The sequence below is a fragment of the Apodemus sylvaticus genome, chromosome X (genome assembly GCF_947179515.1).
Source record: "Apodemus sylvaticus chromosome X, mApoSyl1.1, whole genome shotgun sequence".
NCBI lineage: Eukaryota > Metazoa > Chordata > Mammalia > Rodentia > Muridae > Apodemus > Apodemus sylvaticus.
Window position 1 is genome coordinate 79,130,110 of NC_067495.1, and position 22,280 is coordinate 79,152,389.

Genomic DNA, 22,280 nt, shown 5'->3' on the forward strand with positions numbered 1-22,280 from the left:
CCAAGAAGAAGGAAGGAGAGTGCACTGGTTCTGAAAAGACTTGATCCAGCATTATAGTGGAGTACCAGGACAGAGAAATGGGAGGGGTGATTGGGAAATGGGCGGAGGGAAGAAGGCTTATGAGACTGATGGGTTTGGGGAACCGGGAAAGGGGGAAGCATTCGGAATGTAAAAATATAGAAAATACATTAAAAAAAGAGAGATGCCTACATATATTTAGAATAAAACTTCCACTTTGAGTAGAATTCAAGTAAGTTTAAGTTTCCAAAACCTCCCTGGAAACCCATATTCTATGTGACAGAAAGAGACATGTATGTGGGTAACTGGCATTCTGATTAGCAAGTTCAGACATGAATGTTAGACAAGGCAAGTCCTCTGCCACAGTTGAATACCCCAATGAATGGGAGCAGGATAAGTCTACCACACAAAGACATGATCCTAAGGAAATCTGCTATGCTTAACTCTTGATTGGTAGAATAACTTGATATAGATGTTCATAGATTCCAGGCTTAAAAAGCCCTGTAACATCTTAACTAATAGTTCAGCTTCTGAGACTGAACTCTGGCCTTGATTGATTATGCTCAATAAATTATTATGCATATGCTCAATAAACACTTCTTGTCTCACTGAGATCAGTGTTTACGTAGTTTGTAAAGAGACTCTTGGAGCCCAACAATCTATTTAACTCTTTTTCTTTAACATTCAGATGCTATATTAATATTTGATTTTATTTTAAATTTAACTTTCAAAGTGCAATAAAACTATCATATCAATAAAGGTGTGTTAGTGTTTGTGTGTGTGTATATGTATGTGTGTGTGTGTCTGCATGATTATGTGTAGACCGAGTAGAAATTGAGTGGAAAAATATAAGATAAAAATCAAAAGAAATAAGTGTGATTAAACACCTTAAAAGAAAGGCCCAAGTATGGACACAATAAAAATTTAAACCATAGAAAGGGGTACCATGTTTATATTAATTCAATATTAATCTAATGAATATTAAGGTAATATGACATTATTAGTGTATAAATCATATATTAGTGAATAATACAATGACACTAATTTTGACTTTCAGTTACAAAGTGAGAACCCACAATGTTGGCACTTACAATGCCTGTAAAAGATTTGACTTGTAATTGACATAATTGCTTTTAAATGATTACCATAGTAACCAGTGACAGATCAAATCTTGTGATACATGTTTAACACAGAAGTTAATTATTAGCAAAAGTCAAAGAAGATGTCAGAAATATTAAAAAATGAATTAGTTGAAACAGTAAAATCTCTTAAATACTGAGCCTATAATATTTCAATAATTTGATCGGGTGGGCCAGTTGTGCCATTGTGAGATTGCAGCTGTAGTCACTTCCGCCAGTCAAGAGTTATATCCTGACTGTAAACTGGAGAAGCCAGTGGTGCTGTTGGTGTTTTTTGGAGGCACTGCAAGTTGAATCATTAATTCTACTAAGGTGTAAACTCTTCCAAGATGTCAAAAACAAACAAATCCAAGTCTGGGTCTCACTCTTCTCACTCAAGATCTGCATCCAGATCTCGTTTTCCTTCATTTTTAAAGTCTCGGTCGGGTCCTGAAGCCGATCTGTCTCTCATTCGAGGGAGCACAGACTGAGTTCTAGATCTCCTTCCAGATCATATTCTCCAGCTCATATCAGAGAAAGGAATAACCCCAGAGTGTATCAGCATTGAGAATTCCAAGGTCACAACAGAGGCTACAGAAGGCCCTATTACTTTTGTGGGCAAAACCGAGGCTTTTATCCATGGGGCCCAGTATAACTGAGGTGGCTATGGAAAGTAACTTTCCAATTGGCGGAACTGCCAGGAAGCATACCAGCCCTCTCCCTGGCCATTCCTGATCCTGGTCCCCAAAGAGAAGGTCCCCTTCACCACAGAACAGGAGCTATTCTAGGAACTCTGACAGGTCAAGACGTTCCTCATCCTCCTGGTCATCCTCCAGCCACAGCAGAGTTGAGTCATCTAAGCGGAAATCTACAAACGAGAAAAAAATCCTCTTCCAAGGATAGCCGGCCATCTCAGGCAGCTGGTGATAACCAGGGAGATGATACTAAGGAGTAGGCATTCTCTGGAGGCACCTCTCAAGATATAGAAGGGTCTGATAACTCAACGCCGATGCCACCATCTATGGCACTAGCTCTGCATCACGGTCCTCGGTTTCTAATCTGAGTCCCCGGGAGAGAAACCAAGCTCCCAAAAGCCCCCTCCAGACTGTGGTGGTTAGGGGAAGGTCACCACACCCTAGCCCTGTGCCAAAACCTAGTCCTCCACTTTCTCATGCATCCCAGATGGACTCATCTCTGTCAGATGGTGCTGGATATCAGTCTGGAGCACAACAAGGTCAGTTCGACCATGGCTCTGGGTCTTTGTGTCCATCCAAAAAGAGTCCTGTGAGTAAGAGTCCACCAGCCACTGGCTCTGTATATGGTTATCTCAGAAAGAGGAGAGCGCTGCTTCAGGAGGAGCAGTGTACTCGAAAAGTTATCTGGAAGAGCAGAAGACAAAGAATGGGAAGGTTAAGGAGCAGAAACAAATGAATGCTGATAAAGAGAAGCTGAAGGAGAAGGGGGGCTTCTCTGATGCTGATGTCAAAATGAAATCTGATCCATTTGCTCCCAAGAAGGACACTGAGAAGCCCTTCTGAGGCAACCAGTCACCCAAAAGATATAAGCTCCGGGATGACTTTGAGAAAAAGATGGCTGACTTCCACAAGGAGGGGATAGCTGAGCAAGATAAGGACAAAGTAAGGGAAGGAAGGAACCCGAGTTTGATAATGGACCCAAATTTATGTCTAAAGTCATAGCCGGTGCAAGCAAAAGCCAAGAGGAAGAGAAGTCAGGCAAGTGGGAGAGCCTGCATGCGGGAAGGAAAAGCAGAGGAAAGCAGAGGAGCTGGAGGAGGAGGAGAGGAGCCGTTCACAGAGAGATCCCAAAAGGAGAATGTGGAGGGTCCAAGAGGAGCGAAAGTGGGCACAGGGGCACCAGAAAAGAATTTCCGGATGACTCCAAACAAGGCGGTCCAAGAGAAAATTCATCACCTCCTCCAAGGAAGAACCCTGAGAGCCGTGACAAGCTGGGAAACAAAGGAGATTTTTCCTCAGGGAAGTCTTCCTTTTCCACTACTCGGGAAGCCCAGGTCAATGTCCAGATGGACTCCTTCGATGAGGACCTTGCACGACCCAGTAGCTTATTGACTCAAGAACGAAAACTTTGTTCTATGGATCTAGTCCATAGAAACCAAGAGGAGCAGGAATTCCATTCCATTCTCCAGCACTTACAGTCAGCGCAGTATCTCAGCATAGCCCTTCAGAATTGTTTGCCCAGCGCATAGTGACCATTGTTTATCATGTTAAAGAGCATCACTTTGGATCCTCTGGAATGACATAGCATAAACGTTTTACTAAATACCTAAAGAGAGGAAATGAACAAGAAGCAGCTAAAAATAAGAAAAGCCCAGAGATTAAACAGGAGGATAGACTTTTCCCTCAGTACATCCTGAAAGCATGGTTTGACGCATGAGGAATTGAAAAGTCCACGGGAACCTGGCTACAAGGCTGAGAGAAAATACAAAGATGATCCTGTTGATCTTCACCTTGATATTGAACGTCATATAAAAACATAAGGAGAGAGATCTTAAGCGAGGTAAATCAAGAGAGTCGGTGGATCCCAGAGACTCTAGCCACTCAAGAGAAAGATCAACTAAAAAGACAGAGAAAAACCACAAAGGATCAAAGAAGCAGAAGAAGCACTGCAGAGCAAAAGGCTGGTCTAGGTTTTCCTCCTCCTCATCCCAGTCGTCTCACTCCTACAAAGCAGAGGAGTACCAGAGGAAGCAGAGGAGAGGGGGGGGAGCATCACAGGTTTTGACAAATCCAGATTGGGGAGCAAAGACTTCGTGGGTCCGAATGAACGAGGCAGCAGAGCTCGGGAACCTTTCAATGTCGAGCAAGAGGAAGAAGTTGGGGGCAGAGGAAACTATTCTGGTAACAATAACAACAACAGCAACAATGATTTTCAAGAGAGAAGCCGGGAAGAAGATGGATCCAGAGTACATGCCCAAGAGCAAGAAGTATTACTTGCACGACCCCCCAGGAAGGCAAGGATGAGCTGAGACCTTGGCTGAGGAGCCTTTCCCAGGGGGCGAGGCCGGTTCATGTTCTGGAAATCCAGTACCAGCCCCAAGTGGGCCCATGGCAAGTTCAGCGGGGAGGAGGGAGAGATTGAAGACAATGAGACTGAGACAGAGAACAGAGAAGGAGAGTTTACAGCCCTCAGCTGAGTAGGGGCCACTCCTTATGGAACCCTTCTCCTGGGAGAGAAAGGCACTGGGAGAGGCTGGTGACACTAAACCAGGAGCCTCAAGAAGATCCTGAGAACCGCACCCCACAACCCACTAGCCACACAGAATCCCACGACGGCAGTGTGTGTCCCTGGTGCCATTTCACTGGGCAGAGGACGCTGCCACTGAGCCTAGGTCAGGCCATTGATTCCAGCAGACCACACACACTGGGCTCCTGCTGCTGCAGCCCTGTGGGGTGGAGCAGGGGAGGGAGAAGGATGCTCCTGTGGGCTTTGTTTTGCTTTTGTTGTCCCACCCAAACTCCGCCCCCAATTAGAAACCAATTTTTCTTCTTTTCATTTCATTTGGGACTAAATGGGAATTTGGTTTTCATTCTCTTCCTATCCTGAGTTTTATTTTTAAAAAATCCTTATATTTTTCTTTCTTTTCTTTTCTTTCTTTTTATGGGATATCTAGTAATATTAGCATAAAGATTTTAATTTGGGCGACTTTGATTTTTAAGAGAAAACAAAGCATGTGAATAAAAATTGAAGTGTTCACCTCAGTTTGGGACCAAACTGCTTGGATCTTTGTACAGACCAGTTTTGTATGCTAAGGAGGAATTTAAGGCCTTTCTGACTGTTCCGTGTTCCCTTGTTCCCCTTTCTACACAGAGAGGTATCACATGGAGTCGCTGCCAGCCTCCCCCAAACCCTGCTCTTGTCTGATTTCTCCTGGGATGGGCTTCCCATTCTCCACCAGCAGCTCCAGCATCCCAAACTTTGTAGTCCTGCTGGTCTTCAGCAAAAGTAATGGAAACTGGAGGGCAGTTTCTGGACGGTTTGCTAAGAAATTTCTGAATTCTGTTATCTTTATAAATATAAGTTGAGAAAATAATTTTCACTATTTTTATTAATCTTTTTTATAAAATGAAAAGAAATGCCTATAATTGATTAAAGATGGTGGGTTATGACTGGGTGGTCCATGTGGTTGTGTGTTTTGGGTTTTTCCTTTTTCTTTTTTCTTCTCTTTTCTTTCTTTCTCTTTCTTTCTTTCTTTCTTTCTTTCTTTCTTTCTTTCTTTCTTTCTTTCTTTCTTGCCTTACGTTTCAGGTTGAAACATTTTCAGATGTTGGGGGGATCCTCATTAAAGGGTCCTTGTGCGTGCCTTAAGGGATGGCGGTCCCAGCAGGTTATCCACTGCATTTGTGTATCTGTTGGATGCCTGCTGCACCCTCCTCCTCCAGCCTTAGCTCTTGGGTTGTTGTGTGTACTTCATATGCTTATGAAACAACATAAACATATGAAACAAACACAAATTTTTGTTTCAACTCCTCCTGCAAATAAAAACAACGAATGAAGTGGCAGATGTAAAAGAAACTTCAATAATTCATACAATTATATTTTATTACTTACAATATTATTTATTAATGTCAAAATATATTTAAAACATTACATTCTACATACTGTATTTTGGCGATTACATTTAGAAAGACTAAAATTTACTCACAACCATTAGAACATATTATAAATAATTAATGAGGACTCACCAAAACCAGCAAATGAGAAGTAATGTTTTAGCAAAATTGTACCATCTTGAATAAAGTTGTTAAGGTCTACAGAATTATAGCAATGTATTATGGCATAGTTAAAAAGACCAGTCTTCTCACATGTCTCCTGTGGATTTAAAAGTAGGCAATAAAATATTATGTATAGCGCAGTAAACTATAATGTGTATATAAACTACCATAATTCAGGAAGACATTGTTACAAATTCATAAATATTCGCTAAGACAAGGTAATACTTCCATAATTTGTTTCAACAAATAAAAGAATATAATGTGGCTTCATGTTATACTATACAATTAAGGGAAACTATAATGTGGTAAATTAAAAAAGTGTATCTCCTGTTATATTTTACTTCCTATTTGTTAAGAGTTATATTTTGAATACAAGTTTGTAGAAGGATTGAAATGTCCCTTCTCTATGTCCAATTGAAATATCATTTTCATAAATTAAATGAAGTTGATACCACAGATTTCATATGATACATGAGGATATAGTGTAATAGAAATTAATTAGGAAGTTTTCTAGTGAATCAAAAATTGAAAAAATACCTTGCAGTATGCATTTATAACAGGGTCACAATAAAGATTAACATCATTCAGTTAATTTAATTATAACTTACATACAGGTAGGGATAAATAATTATTTGAGACTACTTTAATGTATCAAGATATTTATGTAATTCCATTAAATAATGACTGAGTCCTGGGTCACATTCCAAACTGACAATTTTTATTAGTTCAATACTTTGTTGCTGTATGCCTTTATATTTTTGTATACTTGTTTATTTAAATATATGGTTTTCTGACATCAATGGGAGGGGAAGCCCTTGGGATGTGGGAGTGGTGGGGCAGAATAGGGTGGGTGGGTGGGGAAGGCCCCACATAGAGGGAAAGGAGATGGGGAGAAGTTGGATGTGGGATGGGGAAATTGTGCAGGGCTAACAAGGAAGTGGAATATCATTTGAGATGTAAATGCATGGAATGGTTAATAAAAATTAAATAATAAAATAAAATATATATGGTATTCTGTATTATCAATTTAAGAATGTTGAAATTTAATGAATTCTAGATAATTCATTATAAGTATCTTTTCTTTCTGAGTACCCCATTGATTGTGAAAAGTTTACAAATGAAATGGGAAGAATACAGTTTAAAGCTAGAGTTGGAGTATATGAATTCTAAGAAAGCATAGTCAGAGAGGCTTCCTGGGACAGCTGATGGGAGCAGACGCAGAGACCAGCATCCAAACTTTAGGTAGAGGTCAGGAAACCCCTCAGAAGAGGAGAGGAAGAATGTAGGAGCCAGAGAGGTGGAGGACACCAAGAGAACATGGCCCACAGAATCAACTAAGCAGGGAGCTCCCAGCCTGCATGGATCTCTACTAAACCCCTGCACACATGCTGTGGTTGTTTAATTTTGTTGGACTCCTAACAGTGGAAGTGGGGGTACCTCTGATTTTTTACCTGCTCTTAGAAACTTTTTCCTCCTACTGGGCAGCCGTGTCCAGCTATGATCTGTGCCTAGTCATACTATAACTTGTTATGCCATGTTCTGGTGATATCCCTGAGATGTCAGCTCATTTTTGAAGGGAAACAAAGGAGCAGTGGATCTGGGGGAAAGGGAAAGGGAGAGGAAGGAGGGTAATTTGTGGTTGGAATGTACTGTGATGAGAAAAGAATAAATAAAAGGAAATAATTAGAAAAAAAAAAGCATAGTTAGAAGTTTTATATATAAACACCACAGTTATCACTTTTACTGCATTAGAATTTTTGACTTTAACAAAAATAAAATCAAGTTAGCCCATACATGGTATACAATGTATAATATATAAACCTGTATATTTTAATGTGGTTTTATGTGGTTCTAGATGAGTATGACTTCATGGTTCTAGTTAGAAGCAAATATAATTATGTGTGTTGCAATGAAATTCAGGCCATTGATGAGCTATGTGAATGATAATTTTCTCTTAATGAGTGTATAACCTGGTGATTGTGCAGTTATCTATTTAGGGAGTTGTAAATAGCCCATAAATGCCATACACTAACTGATATAAGCAGTAAATTAGAAAGCTGCTGTTAAGCACTAGAAACAAAGATAGTACCTATTTGGAAGAAATAGGTCACTGACATTTTGCCCTAAAGGGTTTATCATTTTCTTGACATTTTCTCTTTCTCCTTGTATGTCTTCCCCATCTCTGTATCTTTTTATGCTTCCTGGTGACAATAAGGTGAGAAAGCTAACATGAATTAAGCAGCTCCTTCTCTAAAATATCCTTGCCCCTGTAATTTCTCCTTTGATTTGTCTGTCTTAAATACTTTTCCATGACAAATGCACAGTTAATGCTACACCATAATTTATATAAGCGATTTGTGCAGCTTTCATATAGTACCGAAATAAAACAAGTTAAAAACTAAAAAAAGGCAATCAAGCTGAATTAAAGTTGCACCAATAACATAAGAAATTAAATGAATATTTTAAGTAATCTATAGCTTAAAATGCAGAATTATTTCACTTGAATGATATATTTTACAAGATTACAAAAACCAAACTAGAGACATGAATGTAGATATAACAGATCAAGAATAAAATTTATGTATTTTAAAAATATTGAATATAAACACTTAGTTATATTAAGATGTAATTAGAACATTTAGAAACATACATTAAAATTATATTGGTTGTAATTTACAGATACAGAAAAAGCCATTACTAAATCAAAACAATATCATGAACAGAATTTATGGAGACCATGTTCAAGTGAAATGTAAAAGAAGCTTAATTCAAAAATAATAAGATAAAAAAATCAATTCACATGCTATGTCTAATGTATTTCCATCCTGTCTGAATAATTTCTTTTTTTTTATTTTTTATTTTTTATTTTTTTTTAATTTATTGATATATTTATTTACATTTCAAATGATTTCCCCTTTTCTGGACCCCTACTCCCTGAAAGTCCCATCAGTCCCCTTCCCTCCCCCTGTTTTCCCACCCAAACCTTCCTACTTCCCTGTTCTGATTTTGCTCTATACTACTTCACTGACACTTTTCAGAACAAGGGGCCACTCCTCCGTTCTTCTTGTACCTCATTTGATGTGTGGATTATGTTTTGGGTATTCCAGTTTTCTAGGTTAATATCCACTTATTAGTGAGTGCATACCATGATTCATCTTTTGAGTCTGGGTTACCTCACTTAGTATGATGTTCTCTAGCTCCATCCATTTGCCTAAGAATTTCATGAATTCATTGTTTCTAATGGCTGAATAGTACTCCATTGTGTAGATATACCACATTTTTTTGCATCCACTCTTCTGTTGAGGGATACCTGGGTTCTTTCCAGCATCTGGCAATTAGAAATAGGGCTGCTATGAACATAGTAGAGCATGTATCCTTATTACATGGTGGGGAATCCTCTGGGTTTATGCCCAGGAGTGGTATAGCAGGATCTTCTGGAAGTGAGGTGCCCAGTTTTCAGAGGAGCCGCCAGACTACTTTCCAGAGTGGTTGTGCCAATTTGCAACCCCACCAGCAGTGGAGGAGTGTTCCTCTTTCTCCACACCCTCTCCAACACCTGCTGTTTCCTGAATTTTTAATCTTAGCCATTCTGACTGGTGTAAGGTGAAATCTCAGGGTTGTTTTGATTTGCATTTCCCTAATGACTAATGAAGTTGAGCATTTTTTAAGGTGTTTCTCTGCCATCCGAAGTTCTTCAGGTGAGAATTCTTTGTTTAACTCTGTACCCCATTTTTTAATAGGGTTGTTTGGTTTTCTGGAGTCTAACTTCTTGAGTTCTTTATATATATATTGGATATTAGCCCTCTATCTGATGTAGGATCGGTGAAGATCTTTTCCCAATTTGTTGGTTGCCGATTTGTCCTTTTGATGGTGTCCTTTGCCGTACAGAAACTTTGTAATTTTATGAGTTCCCATTTGTCAATTCTTGATCTTAGAGCACATGCTATTGGTGTTCTGTTCAGAAACTAAAACTGCATTGTTATGGCCATTCCCGCAGTCTCTGAGTTATCATTGACTCAGTGATTTTTGCAGGCTGGACAGTTTGTGTGTCATAGCTTTGTGTGGCTTGGTTGGTGTCACAGTCCTACCATGGGAAGTATAGCAGAGTTACAGAAGAAAGCCAGTTCAGGATCCATATCATCTATTACTAGGAGTACTTACTAGGGTCACCTCATATGTTGCAAGAACTTTGCAAAATCCTATATCGAGTTGTGGTGTGACTCACCCTTAGTGCACACCTTTACTCCCTCTGACTGGAATACAGGTGTGCCCTTTGTACACAATTTTAATCACAAAAAATGAAGGCAAAATCATTTTGTAGAAGGAAGCACACATGTTTGAAAAGGGTTTTCTAATTGAGTGGCAGACAAAGTGGAAAATCAGAGAAATATTTGGCAAAATAGGATATCCAAACTCTCATGAGGAGAGAGAAGGGATGCTATTTCAGGGAGCAATACAAACAAAATGAGAAAGGAGGGAGTTTTAGCAGGAGAGTTGTACAGAGGCAAGATGCAAATTGCTAACAAGCTAGACACGGGTAAAGACGAAATGAACCAGAGAATGAGAAGGAGCTAGAAGTTTAAACTAGATTGCTAGAGTTAGTTTTTGGTCAAATAGAAAGATTGAGGGAAGCTGAGAGAGGAGAGAGAAAAACCACATTTGTGGAAGTCAGCGTGGAGAGGAGTTTGAGCCAGAACAACTGAGCTGAATTACCCAGCCAGAAATCACATAAAAATAAATAAATAAATAAATAAATAAATAAATAAATAAATAAATAAATAAATAAATAAAAACTAGGAAGGGAAGAGTTTATTCAGCAATAAGTGTCAGGCTGAAAATATTCTAGAACTAGACAATATTGTATGTAGCCTAAAACCTTCCAGGACTAGGCTTATGTCAACAGAAAGAGGCAGTAAGCCTCTGAGATAACAATTACTTCAGGTGAATAAAAGTTACTCCTATACTTATAGGTTTCAGGAAACTTCCATTTCACTAGGTTCCATGTCTTCTAGAAAATGCAAACATATTCAGTAATTTCTCCCTACACTCTCTCCCTCTGGTCTCTCCCCAACCTGGTCTCTCTTGTTCCCATATCCCACTACAGTCCGCCACAAAATCTATTCTATTTATCCTTCCCTAAATGCCCTCTAGACCTCTCCTCTTTACTTAAATTTTCTTGCTTTGTGTAGTGTGACTATTCTTTTCTTTATGTGTAATATCCACAATATCCACCTATAAGTGTATACATATCATGTTTATTTTTATGAGTCTGTGATGTCTCACTCAGAATGATTTTTTGTAGTTCCATCCATTAGTCTGCAAATTTCTTGATGTCATTTTCTTTCTAAAAACTGAGCAATGCCTTACACTGGATCCAGAGACTTAAATTAAGGTAGAAGCAAAATTGAGAGATAAAACAAAACAAAACAAAACACAACACACACACACACACACACACACACACACACACACACACACACACTGTTTAATGTAATTATTTCTACACTTGATCTTAGCCAAAAGGCTATTTCTAATTATTAGCTTATATACTAACAGGTTGTTGCCTGGACCAGTAATCATCAAAGAGGCTTCATCCAGTAACTTATGGGAGCATATCCAGAGACCCATAATCAAATGTTAGGCACTACTCATGGAACTGTGAATACGATGGGAAGGAAGACTTATAAGAGTTAGAGGGTTTGTGAAAACATGGCCCACAAAATCAACTAAGCAGGTCTGATAGGAGCTCAGAGTCTGAAGCCATAATCATAGAGCCTGCATGAGTCTGCACTCTGACCTCTGCATATATACTGTGGCTGGTTAGCTTGAAGTTTTATTGGAATCCTAACAGTGGGAGAAGGGGTATCTCTGATTCATTTGCCTCCTCATGGGAACTTTTCCTCCTACTGGGTTTCTTTCTTTGTTTCTTTGTTTCTTTGTTTCTTTGTTTCTTTGTTTGTTTGTTTGTTTGTTTGTTTCTTTCTTTCTTTCTTTCTTTTTTTTTTTTTTTTACGTTTTACATCACAGTGTCTATGGAATTTATTAAAATAAACTTTCAATTTCCCCAATATTGTTTTCCCTGTGGTTCACATCTTCTGACTTCCAAAATTTTATTTATTTTTTTCCTTTTTTTATTTTCTATATTCTTTGTTTACATTCCAAACGATTTCTCCTAACCCAGTTCCCCCCTCCCCATATGTCCCATAAGCCTTCTTCTCTCCACCTATTCTCCAATCACCTCCCTCCTATTTCTCTGTCCTGGTAGTCCCCTACAATGCTAGATCAAGCCTTTCCAGGATCAGGGCCCTATCCTTACTTCTTCATGTGAGTCATTTGTTATGCTAATTGTGCCTTGGGTATTCAGAGCTTCTGGGCTAATTAATATCCACTTATCAGAGATTGCATTCCATGTGTATACTTTTGTGATTTGGTTACCTCACTTAGGATATTTTCCAGATCCAACTATTTTCCTAAAAATTTTATGAATTCGTTGTTTCTAATGACTGAGTACTATTCCATTGTGTAAATATACCACATTTTCTGTATCCATTCCTCCTTTGAGGGGCATCTGGTTTCTTTCCAGCTTCTGGCTATTATAAATAAGGCTGCTATGAACATAATGGCGCATGTGTCTTTATTGCATGCCGGGGATAGCAGGGTCCTCTGGAAGTGTCATGTCCAGTTTTCTGAGGAACCGCCAGACTGATTTCCAAAGTGGTTGTACCATCTTACTACCCCTCCAGCAGTGGAGGAGTGTTCCTCTTTCTCCACATCCTCACCAACACCTGCTGTCTCCTGAGTTTTTAACCTTAGCCATTCTGACTGGCATGAGGTGAAATCTCAGGTTTGTTTCGATTTGCATTTCCCTAATGACTAATGATGTTGAGCATTTCTTAAGGTGCTTCTCAGACATCCGAATTTCTTCTTTGTTTAGATCTGTACCCCATTTTTAATAGGGTTATTTGGTTCTCCAAAATCGATTATATAATTGGTCACAAGACAGACCTCAACAAATATAAGAAAATCAAAATAATCCTGCCCATCCCCAGGAAGTGCAAGAGGCCAGCTGTGCAGCCAGAGGCAGGCTGGTAGAAGGCAGCTTGCTGTGGTAAGTCCAGTCCTACAGAGCAGAGGATCCAGTTCTGAGGCCTCTGGCAGAAGCCTTAAGGTATCTGCTTTGGGATCCGGAACAGTCTGGGCCACAGGATCCAGTCCTGAAGAATCTGGAGGGAGACTTCCAGTCTCCCCGTTGGGATAGGAACAGTCTGGGCCATAGCACCCTGTCTCCAGGAAGTGCAAGAGGCCAGCTGTGCACCTGGAGGCCAGCTAGGCAGAGGCAGCGTGCTCTGGTGAGTCCAGCACTGCAGAGCAGAGGTTCCAGTCCTGAGGCCTCTGGCAGGAGCCTTCAGGTCTCCGCCTCTGGATCTGGAACAGCCTGGGCCACAGCACCCTGTCTCTAGGCAGTGCAGGAGGTCAGCTGTGCACTCAGAGACCACCTGGGAAAAAGAAGCTTGCACTGGTGAGTCCAGCATTGACAACAAGACCAACTAACACCAGTGAGAACTAGAGGGCAAAAGGCAAGCGTAGGAATGTAACTAACAGAAATCAAGGCTCTATGGTGGCATCTGAAACCAATTCTCCATTAACAGGAAGTCCTGGATACCTCAACACACCAGAAAAACAACATTTGGGTTTAAAATCACTGGTCATGATTCTGTTACAGGAACACATGAAGGACATAAATAAATTTCTTAAAGAAATTCGGGAGAAAATGGATCCAAAGTTAGAAGCCCTTAAAAGGGAAACACAAAAATCATTGAAATAAATTCAGGAGAATGCAGAAGCCAATTATGAGGAAACATAAAAATCACTCAAAGAAATACAGGAGAACTTTGGTCAACAGGCTGAGGTCATGAAAGAGGAAACACAAAAATCTCTTAAAGAATTAAGGGAAAACAAAAACAAGCAAGTGAAGGAGCTAAGCAAAACCATCCAGGATCTAAAATCAGAAGTAGAAACAACTAAGAAATCTCAAAGGGAAACAACTTTGGAGATAGAAAGCCTTGGGAAGAAATCAGTGGACATAGATACAAATATCAACAACAGAATACAAGAGAAAGAAGAAAGAATCTCAGATGCTGAAGATACCATGGACTCAACAGTTAAAGAAAATGCAAAATGCAAAAAGCTTGTAACCCAGAACATCCAGGAAATTCAGGACACAATGAGAAGACCAAGCCTAAGGATTATAGGCATTGATGAGAGTGAAGATTTACAACTTAAAGGGCCAGCAAATATCTTCAATAAAATTATGGAAGAAAACTTCCCTAACCTAAAGAGAGAGATGCCCATGAATATACAAGAAGCCTACAGAACTCCAAACAGACTGGACCAGAACAAAAATACCTCCCATCATATAATAATCAAAACACCAAATGTTCTAAACAAAGAAAGAATATTAAAGGCAGTAAGAGAAAAAAGGCCAAGTAACATATAAAAGAAAACCTATCAGAATCACACCAGACTTCTCACCAGAGCCTATGAAAGCTAGAAGATCCTGGGCATATCTCATGCAGAATCTAAGAGAACACAAATGTCAGCCAAGACTACTATACCCAGCAAAACTCTCAATCACCATAGATTGAGAAACTAAGATATTCCATGACAAAACCAAGTTTACCCAATATCTTTCCACAAACCCAGCCCTACAAAGGATAAAAGGAGGAAAATACCAATACAAGAAGTGAAACTTCACCCTGGAAAAAGCAAGATAGTAACCTTCTTTCATCAAACCCAAAAGAAGATAACCAATTAAATTTTAAAAATACCAGCAAAAATTACAGGAAGTAATAATCACTATTTCTTAATATCTCTTAACATCAATGGGCTCAATGTCCCAATAAAAAGACATAGACTAACAGACTGGTAACATTTACAGGACCCTACATTTTGCTGCATACAGGAAACACACCTCAGTGTCAAAGACAAAAACTACCTTAGAGTAAAAGACTGGAAGACAATTCTACAAGCAAATGATGACACAAGCCATAGTTACCATTCTAATATCAGATAAAATTGACTTTCAACCTAATGTCATCAAAAGAGACGTGGAAGGTCACTTCTTGCTGTTCAAAGGAAAATTCTAACAAGAAGAACTATCAATCCTGAACATCTATGCTCCAAATACAAGGGCACCCTCATTTATAAAAGAAACTTTACTAAAGCTCAAATCAAACATTACACCTAACACAATTATTGTGGGTGATGTCAACACTCCACTCTCACCAATGGACCGATCAAGAAAACAGAAACTAAACGGGGAGACAGTGAAACTAATTGAAGCCTTGGACCAATTGGATTTAACAGATATATATAAAGAGAGCTTTTCATCCCAAAGCAAAAGAATATAACTTTTTCTCAGCACCTCATGTTACCTTCTCCAAAATCTATCATATAGTTGGTCACAAGGCGGACCTCAACAAAAATAAGAAGATTGAAATAATCCCATGCCTCCTATCAGATCACTATGGAGTAAAAGTGGTCTTTAATAAAAATAAAAACAACAGAAAGCCCACATACACGTGGAAACTGAACAATACTCTACTCAATGATACCTTGGTCAAGGAAGAAATAAAGAAAGAAATCAAAGATGTATTTAGAATTTAACAAAAATGAAGGCACAACATAGAGAAATCTGAGATTTCACCTTACACCAGTCAGGATGGCTAAGATTAAAATTTCAGTGCAGAATTCTATCAGACCTTCAAAGAAGACTTAGCACCAATACTCTTCAAACTATTCCACCAAATAGATGCAGAAGGAACACTACCCAACTACTTCTATGAAACCACTATTCGCTGATACCAAAACCACACAAAGATCCAACTAAGAAAGAGAATTTCAGTCCAGTTTCCCTTATGAATATCGATGCAAAAATACTCAATAAAATTCTTGCCAACCGAATCCAAGAACACATCAAAAGGATCATCCCCCAAGATCAAGTAGGCTTCATCCCAGGGATGCAGGAATGGTTCAATATAAGGAAATCCATCAATGCAATCCACTACATAAACAAACTCAAAGAAAAAAAAAAACACATGATCATTTCATTAGATGCTGAAAAAGCATTTGATAAAATTCAGCATCCTTTCATGCTACAGGGCTTGGAAAGAACAGGAATTCAAGGCCCATATCTAAACATAGTAAAAGCAATATACAGCAAACCGGTAGCCAACTTCAAACTTAATGGAGAGAAACTTGAAGCAATCCCACTAAAATCACGGACTAGACAAGGCTGTCCCCTCTCTCCATATCTTTTCAGTATAGTTCTTGAAGTCCTAGCTAGAGCAATTAGACAACATAAGGAGGTCAAAGAGATACAAATTAGAAAGGAAGAAGTCAAACTATCACTATTTGCAGAAGATATGATAGTATACTTAAGTGACCCAAGAAACTCTACTAGAGAACTCCTATAGCTGATAAACAACTTCACCAAAGTGGCTGGCTACAAAAATCAACTCAAGAAAATCAGTAGCCTTTATATACTCAAAGGATAAGCAGACTGAGAAAGAAATTAGGGAAATGACACCCTTCACAATAGCTACAAAAAGCATAAAGTATCTTCGTGTGACTCTAACCAAACAAGTGGAAGATCTATATGACAAGAACTTTAGACATCTGAAGAAGGAAATCGAGGAAGATCTCAGAAAATGGAAAAATCTTCCATGCTCATGGATTGGGAGGATTAATATAGTTAAAATGGCCATCTTGCCAAAGGCAATCTACAGATTCAATGCTATCCCCATCAAAATCCCAACCCAGTTCTTCATAGATCTAGAAAGAGCAATTCTCAAATTTATCTGGAATAACAAAAAACCCAGGATAGCTAAAACTCTTCTCAAGAGTAAAAGAACTTCAGGGGGATTCATTATTCCAGACCTCAAACTTTACTACAGAGCAATAGTGATAAAAACTGCATGGTATTGGTACAATGTCAGGCAACCGGATCAGTGGAATAGGATTGAAGACCCAGAAATGAACCCACACACCTATGGTAATTTGATCTTCAACAAAGGAGCTTAAAGCATCCGGTGGAAAAAAGATAGTCTTTTCAACACATGGTGTTTGTTCAATTGGAGGTTAGCATGCAGAAGAATGAGAATCGATCCATTCTTATCTCCTTGTACTAAGCTTAACTTCAAATGGATTAAGGACTTCCCCATAAAACCTGACACACTGAAACTAATAGAAAAGAAACTGGGGAAGACCCTTGAGGACATGGGCACAGGATAAATGTTCCTGAATAGAACACCAATAGCTTAGGCATTAAGATCAAGAATTGACAAATGGGACCTCATAAAACTACAGTTTCTGTAAGGCAAAGGACACTGTCAGAAGGACAAAACGTCAACCAACAGATTGGGAAAGGATCTTCACCAACCCTAAATCCGACAGAGGGCTAATATCAAATATATACAAAGAACTCAAGAAGGTAGAACCCAGAGAACCAAATAAACCCATTAAAAAGTGGGGTATGGAGCTAAAGAAAGAATTTTAACATGAAGTACTTTGGAGGGTTGAGAAACAACTTAAGACATGTTCAACATCATTAATCATTAGGGAAATGCAAATCAAAACAACCCTGAGATTTCACCTCACATCAGTCAGAATGGCTAAGGTCAAAAACTCAGGAGACAGCAGGGGTTGCCGAGGATGTGGAGAAAGAGGAACACTCCTCCATTGCTGGTGGGATTGCAAGATGGTGCAACCACTTTGGAAATCAGTCTGGCATTTCCTCAGAAAACTGAGCATGACACTTTCTGAGGACCCTGCTATACCACTTCTGGGCCTATACCCAGAGGATTCTTCAGCATGCAATAAGGACACATGCTACACTATGTTCATAGCAGCCCTATTTGTAGTAGCCAGAAGCTGGAAAGAACCCAGGTGTCCCTCAATGGAGGAATGGATACAAAAACATGTAGTATATTTACACAATGGTGTACTATTCAGCCATTAGAAACAATGAATTCGTGAAATTCTTAGACAAATGGATGAAGCTGGAGAACATCATGCTAAGTGAGGTAACACAGTTTCAAAAGATCAATCATGGTATGCACTCACTGATAAGTGGATATTAGCTTAGAAACTTTGAATACCCATGACATAATCCACATATTAAATGAGGTCCAAAAAGAATGTATGAGTGGCCCATGGTTCTGGAAAGACTCATTGCAACAGTATAGGGGAATACCAGAACAGGGAAGTGGGAAGGGGCAGATGGAGGAATAGGGGGAGGGAAGAGGGCTTATGGGACTTGCAGGGAGTGGGGACCCAGAAAATGGGAAATCATTTGAAATGTAAATTAAAAAATATATGAATAAAGAAAAAAATAAAAAAAAAAAAGAAATCCAGAAGATCCTGGGTAGATCTCATGCAGAATCTAAGAGAACACAAGCACCAGCCAAAACTACTATACCCAGCAAAACTCTCAAATGCCATAAATGGAGAAACTAAGATATTCCATGACAAAACCAAGTTTATCCAATATCTTTCCACAAACCCAGTCCTACAAAGGATAATAGGAGGAAACTACCAATACAAGGAGGGAAATTTCACCCTGGAAAAAGCAAGATAGTAACCTTCTTTCATCAAACCCAAAAGAAGATAACCAATTAAATTTAAGAAATACCATCAAAAATTAAGGAAGTAATAATCACTATTCCTTAATATCTTTTAACATCAATGGACTCAATGCCCCAGACTAACAGACTGGTTACATAAACAGGACCCTACATTTTGCTGCATACAGGAAACACACCTCAGTGTCAAAGACAAAAACTACCTTAGAGTAAAGGCTGGAAGACAATTCTACAAGCAAATGGTCCCAGGAACAAGCCAGAGTTGCCATTCTAATATCAGATAAAATTGACTTTCAACCTAATGCCATCAAAAGACACATGGAAGGTCACTTCTTGCTGGTCAAAGGAAAAATCCAACAAGAAGAGCAATCAATCCTGAACATCTATGCTCCAAATTCAAGGGCACCCTCATTCATAAAAGAAACTTTACTAAATCTCAAAGCACATATTGCCCCTAACAAAATGATTGTGGGTGACTTCAACAGTGCACATTCCTCAATGGTCCAATCAGGTAAACAGAAACTGAACAGGGACACAGTGAAACTAATTGAATATTTGGACCAATTAGATTATATATATATATATATATATATATATACACATATATATAACATTGTATCCTAAAGCAAAAGAAGATCTTTTTCCCAGCATCTCATGGTACCTTCTACAAAATCAATCTTATAATTGGTCACAAGAGAGACCTCAACAAATATAAGAAGATCAAAATAACCCCATGCCTTCTATCAGATCACTATGGAGTAAAATTGTTCTTCAATAGCAACTAAAACAATAGAAAGCCCACATACATGTGGAAACTGAACAGTATTCTACTCAATGATATCTTGGTCAAGGAAGAAATAAAGAAAGAAATCAAAGACTTTTTAGAATTTAATGAAAATGAAGGTACAACATACACAAATCTATGGGACACAATGAAAGCAGTGCTAAGAGGAAAACTCATAGCCATGAGTGCCTCCAAAAAGAAAATGGAGAGAACATACACTAGCAGCTTAAGGATATACCTGAAAGTCCTGGAAAAAAAGAAGCTAATTCACCCAGGAGTAGTAGAAGACAGGAAATCATCAAACTCGGTGCTGAAATCAATAAAGTAGAAACAAAGAGAACCATAAAAAATATCAACAAAACCAGGAGCTGGTTCTTTGAGAAAATCAAAAAGATAGATAAAACCTTAGCCACACTAATCAAAGGACACAAAGACAGTATCCAGATTAACACACTTAGAAATGAAAAGGGAGATATAACAACAGAAAATGAGGAAATTCAAAAAATCATTAGGTTCTTCTACAAAGGCCTATACTCAACACAACTGTAGAATCTGGAGGAAATGGACAGTTACCTAGACAGATATCAGACACCAAAATTAAATCAGGATCAAATAGATCAATACTCTTCAAACTATTCCACAAAATAGAAACAGAAGAAACTCTACCCAACTTGTTCTATGAAGCCATAATTACACTGATACCAAAACCACACAAAGATCCAACAAAGAAAGAGAACTTCAGGCCAATTTCCCTTATAAATATGGATGCAAAAATACTTAATAAAATTCTTGCCCACTGAATCCAAGAACACATCAAAACAATCATCCACCATGATCAAGTAGGATTCATCCCTGGAAAGGGATGGTTCAACATAAGGAAATCTATCAATGCAATCCACTACATAAACATACTTAAAGAAAAAAATCCATATGATCATTTGATTAGATGCTGAAAAAGCATTTGACAAAATTCAGCATCCTTTCATGCTAAAAGTATTCGAAAGAACAGGAATTCCAGGTCCATACCTAAACATAGTTAAAGCATTATACAGCAAACTGGTAGCCAACATCAAACTAAGTGGAGAGAAACATGAAGCAATCCCACTAAAATCAGGGACTAGACAAGGCTGCCTCCTCTCTCTCCATATCTTTTCAAAATAGTACTTGAAGTTCTAGCTAAAGCAATTAGACAACATAAGGAGGTCAAGAGGATACAAATTGGAAAGGAAGAAGTCAAATTATCACTATTTGCAAATGACAGGATAGTCTGCATAAGTGACCTGAAAACCTCCACCAGAGAACTCCTACAGCTGATAAACAACTTCAGGAAAGTGGCTGGTTGTAAAATAAACTCAAGCAAATCAGTAGACTTTCTATACTCAGAGGATAAGCAGGCTGAGAAAGAAGTTAGGGAAATGACACCCTTCACAATAGCCACAAATAATATAAAGTATTTTGGTGTGACTCTAACCAAACAAGTGAAAGATCTATAGGACAAGAACTTCAGATCTCTGAAGAAGGAAATCGAAGAAGACCTCAGAAAATGGAAAAAATCTTCCATGCTCGTGGATCGGTAGAATCAATATTGTTAAAATGCCCATCTTGCCAAAAGCAATATACATATTCAACGCAATACCCATCAAAATCCCAACTCAGTTCTTCACAGAGTTAGAAAAAGCAATTCTCAAATTCATCTGGAATAACAAAAAACCCAGGATAGCTAAAACTATTATCAACAGTAAAAGAACTTCAGGGGGAATCAGTATCCCAGACCTCAAGCAATACTACAGAGCAATAGTATTAAAAACTGCATGATATTGGCACAGTGGCAGGCAAGTAGACCAATAGAATAGAATTGAAGACCCAGAAATGAATCCACACACCTATGGTCACTTGATATTCGACCAAGTGGCTGAAAACATCCAGTGGAAATAAGATAGTCTTTTCAACAAATGATGCTGGTTCAACTGGAGGTTAGCATGCAGAAGAATGTGAATTTATCCATTCTTATCTCCTTGTACTAAACTGAACTCCAAGTGGATCAAGAACCTCCATATAAAACCAGACACACTGAAACTAATACAAAAGAAACTGGGGAAAACCCTTGAGGACATGGGCACAGGGGAAAAGTTCCTGAACAGAACACCAATAGCTTATGCTCTAAGATCAAGAATTGACAAATGGGACCTCATAAAATTACAAAGTTTCTGTAAGGCAAAGGACACTGTCAAAATGACAAAATATCAACCAATAAATTGGGAAAATAACCCTACATCTGATAGAGGGCTAATATCCAATATATACAAAGAACTCAAGAAATTATATCTCAGGGAACCAAATAACCCTATTAAAAATGGGGTACAGATCTAAAAAATGAATTTTCACCCAAAGATATTCAGATGTCTGAGAAGCACCTTAAGAAATGCTCAGCATTTCTTAGGTCATTAGGGAAATGCAAATCAAAACAACCCTGAGATTTCACCTCACACCAGTCAGCATGGCTAAGGTTAAAACTCAGGAGACAGCAGGTATTGGTGAGGATGTGGAAAAAGAGGAACACTCCTCCACTGATGGTGCGGTTGTAAGCTGGCACAACCATTGTGTAAATAAGCCTGTCAGTTCCTCAGAAAACTGGACATGACACTTCAGGAGGACCCTGCTGTACATCTCCTGGGCATATACCCAAAGGATTCCCTGGCATGCAATAAAGACACATCCTCCATTATGTTCATAGCAGCCGTATTTATAATAGCCAGAAGCTGGAAAGAAGCCAGATGTCCCTCAATGGAGGAATGGATACAGAAAATGTTGTACATTTACACAATGGGATACTAAGCAATTAAAAACAATGAATTCACAAAATTTTAAGGCAAATGGTTGGATCTGGAAAATATCATCCTAAGTGAGGTAACTCGGTCGCAAAAGATCAATCATGGTATGCACTCACTAATAAGTGGATATTAACCTA

The 22,280-nt window shown here is 38.6% G+C and overlaps 1 pseudogene; it reads left to right on the forward strand.

The window, feature by feature from the left end:
- Window positions 1-1,447: 1,447 nt before the first annotated feature.
- On the forward strand, window positions 1,448-4,312 carry LOC127675392 (thyroid hormone receptor-associated protein 3-like; annotated as a pseudogene).
- Window positions 4,313-22,280: the final 17,968 nt, after the last annotated feature.